This window comes from Labeo rohita, chromosome 21 (genome assembly GCF_022985175.1).
Source record: "Labeo rohita strain BAU-BD-2019 chromosome 21, IGBB_LRoh.1.0, whole genome shotgun sequence".
NCBI lineage: Eukaryota > Metazoa > Chordata > Actinopteri > Cypriniformes > Cyprinidae > Labeo > Labeo rohita.
Window position 1 is genome coordinate 24,922,933 of NC_066889.1, and position 7,305 is coordinate 24,930,237.

The window sequence follows — 7,305 nt, forward strand, 5'->3', positions numbered from 1 at the left end:
ATACATAATAATTACACAGTACACACATGTATTAGGCAAACTCAGACTTTTATTTTGTATGCGATTAATCGTTTGACAGCTCTAAAAATTATATCCATTTGTTTTTTATTGTTTTAGTTTTATTTATTTTAGTACTGCATCTTAAAACAAAAATGAGAAATATTGCCTTGGCAATATAGCTGAAATGATATAAGAAATAGTATAATATGACTATCTTTAACATTTTATAGGATATTTAATCAAAAAAGAGTAAAAAACATGTTTGTTTACATACAAAAGTACTTTAGGTATTCTAAATTTAACTAAACATTTTCACAAAAGGGTTGATACCAGCTAAACTGCTGATCACATAAACCATTTTTTTAAGTTGTTTCATTTTATAAAAGGTTGTTTAGCATTATCTTATCACATTTTAAGTTGAGATGTTAAAATTGTGAATTTTTCTTTATTTCCAAATCACATTTCATCAGATTTGTTGGTATTTGGGTGTGTGGCAACATTAGGCCTTCTCGCTTAATATGCAAATATGTGGGTGTTTAATGAGACTGCGTCATATTTAAAAGGTTAAAGTTGTAAGGAAAATGAAAACCTGCACACAAACGTGCGCATTTCTTCTTCATATGTTTTGTTTTTGTTGCGTTACATATTTGGATGCGTGGCCACCGTGGACTGCGCCTCACTATAACAACTTTTCGTGGTATTTTCCTCCCAGTTGAGGAGAGTTTCTATAGAGACGCCTCATGTTGCTGGTGTGACGGTTCCTGCTCCGCTGGAAAGTAACCAATGAGCGACAGGAGTGCGGGTGTCTGGTTACTCCCTCTCTCCAGCGAGCAGGAGGGCTCACAGACGGAGAGAGAGAGAGAGAGAGATCTGAACCTCTCGGGCTGGAAGGGTGACTCGGCTTCCCAAGAGAACCAAAGACGCGCTGCCTGTTTTCAGCCGCGTTAAAGATCTTTTGCGCTTTGCGCAAGTTTTTCCGCATTCTACTTTAAGGATAATCCAAGGAGTACAAGTTACATTTTTTAAATGGAGATTATGGACCTTACGGTCGAAGTAGTTCTTATGAAGTAAAACCTGTTGCCAGTTCGACCCGGGCTGGTTTTCCATTTCAGGTTTGCTGGTGGATGTGATGCTGGACTCTTGTTTGCGCACTGGCTGGTAGTTGGAGCGAAGTTTGAAGTTGTAGGCCACTTATTTGAGAGGTACGTTTATGTTTTCACATCTGTGCTTTCTTGAGTTTGATGCTGCTGCTGCTTGCAAAGTTTACCAGCGTTTATATTGGTCTATAAACCGCGCAAGTAGCTTTGCGCTGGCCATGAGGCACCAGGCTTTGGATTAGGAGAGCTTTATGTGTGTATTCAAGCAAAAATGCGACTTTTTTTTCGAACTTTGTTCGAGTTTTATCATCACAATCTACAGAAAATTCCACGACTGCGTTTGTATGTGTAAAATACGAGCGCTGAAATTACAAAATGTGTCAAATGTTGCACAGTTTTGGATGGTGGCGCGAGTTGGAAGTAACCGCAGGTGTTTTACTTGTATCTGATGGAGGCCATTGGTCCACTTGAGGGATAGTTTTGCGCCTTTTATATATAGTTTTAGTCAGTAATGTTGAAATAAACGACTTTTGTGTGTTTATTTGGTAAAATTATTTAGGACATGTCGTTGTTTAGGCTCTTCTTTGTACCGAGACCACCAAATCATCACGTTGCATAGGTATCTTTGATGCCTAACAGAAAAAAGGGGAATTTTAAAGTATAAAAGTTAAAAACAATGTGCTTTTACCTCAGAAGATTCACACTAACAGTAAAGTGCAATACAAAACATTATAAAATGCTAATTTGACGGCTATTGTACATGTAAACACCATCAGATGTGACCCTGGACCACAAAACCAGTCATAAGGGTTTTTTTTTTTTTTGTTTTTTTAATTCAGATTTATCATCTGAAAGCTGAATAAATAAGCTTTTGATGTATGGTTCGTTAGGATAGGACACTATTTGTCTGAGATAAAAAAAAAAAAGTGAAAATCTGTAATCTGAGGGTGCAAAAAAAAAAAAAAAAAAAAAAAAAATTAAAATATTGAGAAAATCGCCTTTAAAGTTGTCCAAATTAAGTTTTTAGCAATGCATAATACTAATCAAAAAGTAAGTTTTGATATATCTACGGCAGGAAATTTACAAAATAGCTTAATGAAACATAATCTTTATTTAATGTCCTAATGGTTTTTGGCGTAAAAGAAAAATCGATCATTTTGATTCATACAATGTATTTTTGACTCTTTCTACAAATATACCTGTGCTACTGGTTTTGTGGTCCAGGGTCACATATGTGAATACATGAAATGGATCATATTAATATTGTCATATCCAGGCCTAGTTTTGTGCAGCTCTTTAGCATTTCAATGGATTATTACCTGACACAGAAATCCTTATCTCAGTAAAATCATTTTTGTAAAATCCGGTAATCGCAAATGACCTGAAAGCAATGTAAAAAGTGTGGGGAAGCTGAATTCAGGGCCAAAGTGGTACTTTTTTGCAGGGTTAGAAGGTTGCACTCTGCTTTTTATATCCTAATGACCATATCATCAGTTTGAGAAACCTCTCATTCTCCGATCTACTTCAGCTCATCAAAGGTGTCATTTGAGAGCTGAAACTTGTCATTTTTACTCTGTTTATATCTCACGATGCCACTCCTGATCTAATGGCAGGAAGAACTGTCTCTTTCCAGCGTAAACACGAGCAGTTCTTTGGAAACTGCATAGTGTGGTTTGCAGTTCACAGAATTAGCCGTAAAAGCGAAGGTTCTTGCACAGAGGAATGTTCCTGACACTGAGGGTGTCTGATTCATCCAGCCATAGTTATAGGGGCCAATACGAGTTCTTGTTTTCTTTTGTGCGGTGGTCCGAAGGTTTGTTTTATCCTCTGGGCCGAGCTCAATGGATCTTTTGTTTCAGGTCTCCATTGCAGTTCATGCAGTTCGGGCACTGCTTGCATCTGCGAATCTGGTATTCTTGCCTACAGAAATGTCTCAAAGTTCATTTGTGCAGGACAGGAGATGGTTCAGACTTGGTAGTACAACTTTGAGACATATTTTTGAAGCTTCCATCAGTTTTAGTAGACTGAAATTGGATGGATGTGAAAGAGGTTTACCTATGTCCAGTGGATGAGGTCACCTTTGGCTTGCTGAATCCAGCTGTTATGTATTTCAGTGTGCTCTGAGCCTGTCAGATGGATTATGGTGCTTATTATGTGATGTAACAGCCATTCGGACGGTGCATTTGACAGGTGACTTGTGGGTATGAAAGGGAGCGAGTGCTGGCTTGCTTGCTTGTGTTACGTTTGTGTAAATGTTTATTCAGTTTCCTGGAGAGGAAGCTTCTGTAGGCGACTTTGAGAAAGTGTCACAACAATCTGGTTTCACACAAAGAACAACATAAGTTTTGAGTTATTTTAAGCCGGAACCCAGCTTTGCGTCCACTGGTTTTTCCACTTAAGATCTTTCTCGCTAGATTGCGAAACGAGTTGAACGGAAGTCTCAGTTTTGATGGCTGCCTGGATTAAACCCCACCCTCACACCTTTGATGCTAATTCTGCTCCTTCAGCGTGTTATTTTGTTCTGGCCTGTCTCCACTGAGGAAATTCCATCTCTGCTGAACCGCAGTTCAGTGCGCTTTTACACGCCAGCCGCACACAGCTCAGGTTTTTAGTTCGGCTAAATTCAGTCGTCTGTGCGAGGTGTTTTTCTGAACACCACTTTGCAGAAGTGCATTTGCAATCGCTTGCTTTGTGCTTATTCTGAGAAAATGCTTTTAAAGGCATTTCTTTCTTTATGTTCTACAGACAGATTTAGTTTTCTGTTCTGAGTCAGTGCTGATGCATATTTTTAATGATGTCTGGGGATAAATGGATGTGAACAGGAATAAAGCTTTAAATGTTTTATAGAATGATATACTAAAGTTCAAAAGTTTGGGGTTAGTAGGTCTTTTTTTTTTTTTTAATGAAATTTTTTTTATTCAACAATTTTTTTTTTTATTCGACAAGGATGCATTAAATTGATCAAAATTTAGATTTTTGTTACAAAAAAAAAAAATTAAAAAAAATAATGTATTGTTCATCGAATCCTAAAAAAATTTCCACACAAGTATTAAGCAGAATGACTGTTTTCAAAATTTAAAATAATAATGAATGTTTATTAAGCAGCAAATCAGCATATTAGAATGATTTCTGAAGGATCATGTGACATTGAAGACTGGAGTAAGACTGCTGAAAATTAAGCTTTGCATCACAAAAATAAATTATATTTTAAAATGCATTCAAATGCAAAACAGGTATTCTAAATTGTAATAATATTTCACAGTATTATTATTTTTTTACTGTATTTTTTAAATCAGTAAATGCAGCTTTGGTGAGCATAAGAGACTTCTTTCAAGAAAAATAAAAAATAAATCTTACAGACACAAATAACTAGATTTTTACTTTTGCATTAACTTGATGTAAAGGTAATATGTGGCTACCAGGATGTTCCTGTGTTGTCACTAGGGTTAATTTTCTTTGGCTTTTCTTTTTTTTAAAGAATTCTTAAGTCTGTTTCCACACACATATTAAGCAGAACGACTGTTTACAACATTGAAAATAATAATGAATGTTTCTTAAGCAGCAAATCAGCATATTAGAATGAATTCAGAAGGATCATGTGATACTGAAAATTCAGCTCTGCAGCACAAAAATAAATTATATTTTAAAATACATTCAAATATAAAACAGTTATTCTAAATTGTAATCATTTTTCACAACGTTATTGTTTTACTGTATTTTTTCATCAATAAATGCAGCCTTCTTTAAAAAAAAGTTACAAACACAAATAACTACACTTTTACTTTTGCATTAATACAATGCAAAAATGTCAGTTTCCACACAAATATAAAGCAGAATGACTGTTTTCAACATTGAAAATAATAATGAATGTTTCTTAAGCAGCAAATCAGCATATTAGAATGATTTCTGAAGGATCATGTGACGCTTAAGACTGGAGTAATGATGCTGAAAATTCAGCGTTGCATCACAAAAATAAATAAAATACATTAAAATACAAAACAGTTATTCTAAATTGTAATAATTTTTCACAACATTAATGTTTTTACTGTAGTTTTTAATCAATACATTCAGCCTTGGTTGAGCATTAAAGACTTTAAAAAAAAAAAAAATAATAAATAAATAAATAAATAAATAAATAAATAACTAGCCTAGACTTTTACTTTTTGCTTTAACATGATGCATAGGTAATATGTGGTTACCAGGATGTTCCTGTGTTGTCGCTAGGGTTAATTTTCTCTTTTGTGTTGCGGTAGACAAGGCGTGCAAAGTGAGCTTTAAAATAAAAACGTTCATCCTGTTTTGGGTTTGTAGCCTTTTCCCTCTAGATGCTTCACATATTTTGGGTTTTTCCAGGATGGAAACTTATTGAAAGCTGGTATATTGTGCATTCTGCCGGTATATTCAAATCAAAGCGGGCTGTTGTCCCAGCGTATAGTACCTTTGGCCTAGGCTCAACACATGGCGGACATCAGTGCATCTGACCCTGAGAAGCAGCCGCGAGTGGGCAGTTTTATTCCGGAGGCCTTTGGTTTTCTCCAGAACTCTACTTTAGAGGTTTAATTACTGATCACACCATTGGGAAAAGAAAAAGGCTGTAGAAGCCACCCACCCACACTGATCTGGGATCAGAAACGCCCTGTGTGAATTGCATATGGTGCCATTATAAAATAGAATGCAAAACTGACATTAAATCAGAATTGAAGGGAGGATCTATCAAACACTGAATGTAGGAATGGTTTTGGCATTGAAATAGATTGGGAAAGGTGGAAATATCAAATATATACTATATTTTTGCAATGATTTTGCTAGTGATGATACATTTTGTGGTGATTTCAAATTGCTTTAGCTGTTGAGTTTCCTGAAAACATAACTTTTAGTGCTGTTTGAGTTGGATTTAACAGCATACAGGAATGGAAAAATCTAAGTATAAAACAAACATAATTTGTAGTGGCATTCATTATACACAACATCTATTATACACACCAAGCTGTAACGAATTAGTTGGAAATGCGCTCTCCAAATAAACTTAGGCTTGTGTACCTCTCCCATTCGGCACAAATGCAAATGTGTGCGCTTTGCACGTGTTTCGCATACTTGCATTATGAACGTTGCTTTGGAATATAAGTTGATACTTGTTTCAGATCATAAAAACAGTGTAGTTTATAAATTAAACATTTTGAGTCTAACTGGCTGTAAAATTCTGGTGAAGCTCATGAAGGAAAGAAGAGGAGAAAAAGAGGAGTCATTTGGCGTAATTGTGGTCCCCATAGAAACCTTGTTATTACTAGAAATGGGAGGATGTTAAGTAGTAAGGGCCAGGGACGAGGGTAGAAATGATAGACTCTCTGAGCAGCGAACAATCATGATGGACTTGCATAAGCACAAGTGGTGGAATAGGAAAAGAGAAAAGAAGATCAGGGGCTGGGTCAGTCTTTTAGCCAAGTAGTGAGTCATCTAGGGTAAAAGGGTGTTCTACCTTGTAAAGTGTGTGTTTTGTTTTCGCTGCAGAAAATATGCACTGATTCATCATGGTGCAGTAATCTGGTCCTTCCAGTCATCTGCGTTATTGCAGACAGAGGTCTACTGTTCTCATCTGCTTTTATAGTAGCATGTTGTCAGAAATCATGCTGCAGTACAGTTGTAAAAGTTAACAGTCGTTTTAAAACAATAGTTGTCAACTGGTTTCGCTTCAAATAGTTTTGAAATAAAGTAGCAGGGGGTGAAAACTTTTTGAATTTAAAGATCAGGGTAAATTTAACTTATCTTGTCTTTTGGGAAACATGTAAGTATCTCCTGTAGCTTCTAAAGGGCAGTACTAAATGAAAAGAATATGATATTTAGGCAAAATAAGAAAAATGTACGCATCTTCATTCTGTTCAAAAGTTTTCACTCCCCAGCTCTTAATGCATGGTTTTTCCTTCTGAAGCATCAGGGAGTGTTTGAACCTTTTGTAATGGTTGCATATGAGTCCCTCAGTGTGAAAAGATGGATCTCAAAATCATACAGTCATTGTTGGAAAGAGTTCAAATACACTAAAATGCTGAAAAACCAAAGACTTTGTGGGACCTAAAGGATTTTTCTGAAGAAAAGCAGGCAGTTTAACTGTTCAGGACAAACAAGGGACTCATGAACAACTATCACTAAACAAAAAAAAAAACACAGCTGTGGATCATTGAGGTAACAACATAGTATTAAGAATCAAGCATAT

At 35.8% G+C, this 7,305-nt stretch overlaps 1 protein-coding gene across 5 annotated transcripts in view; it reads left to right on the forward strand.

Moving 5' to 3' along the window:
• Window positions 1-838: 838 nt before the first annotated feature.
• Window positions 839-7,305, forward strand: part of ptpn13 (protein tyrosine phosphatase non-receptor type 13) — a 101,832-nt gene continuing 95,365 nt past the window's right edge. For all 5 annotated transcript variants that reach the window (XM_051093463.1, XM_051093465.1, XM_051093467.1 and 2 more), the window contains exon 1: window positions 839-1,202. The gene's annotated coding sequence lies outside the window, so the exon portion shown is untranslated. The remainder of the gene's footprint in view (window positions 1,203-7,305) is intronic.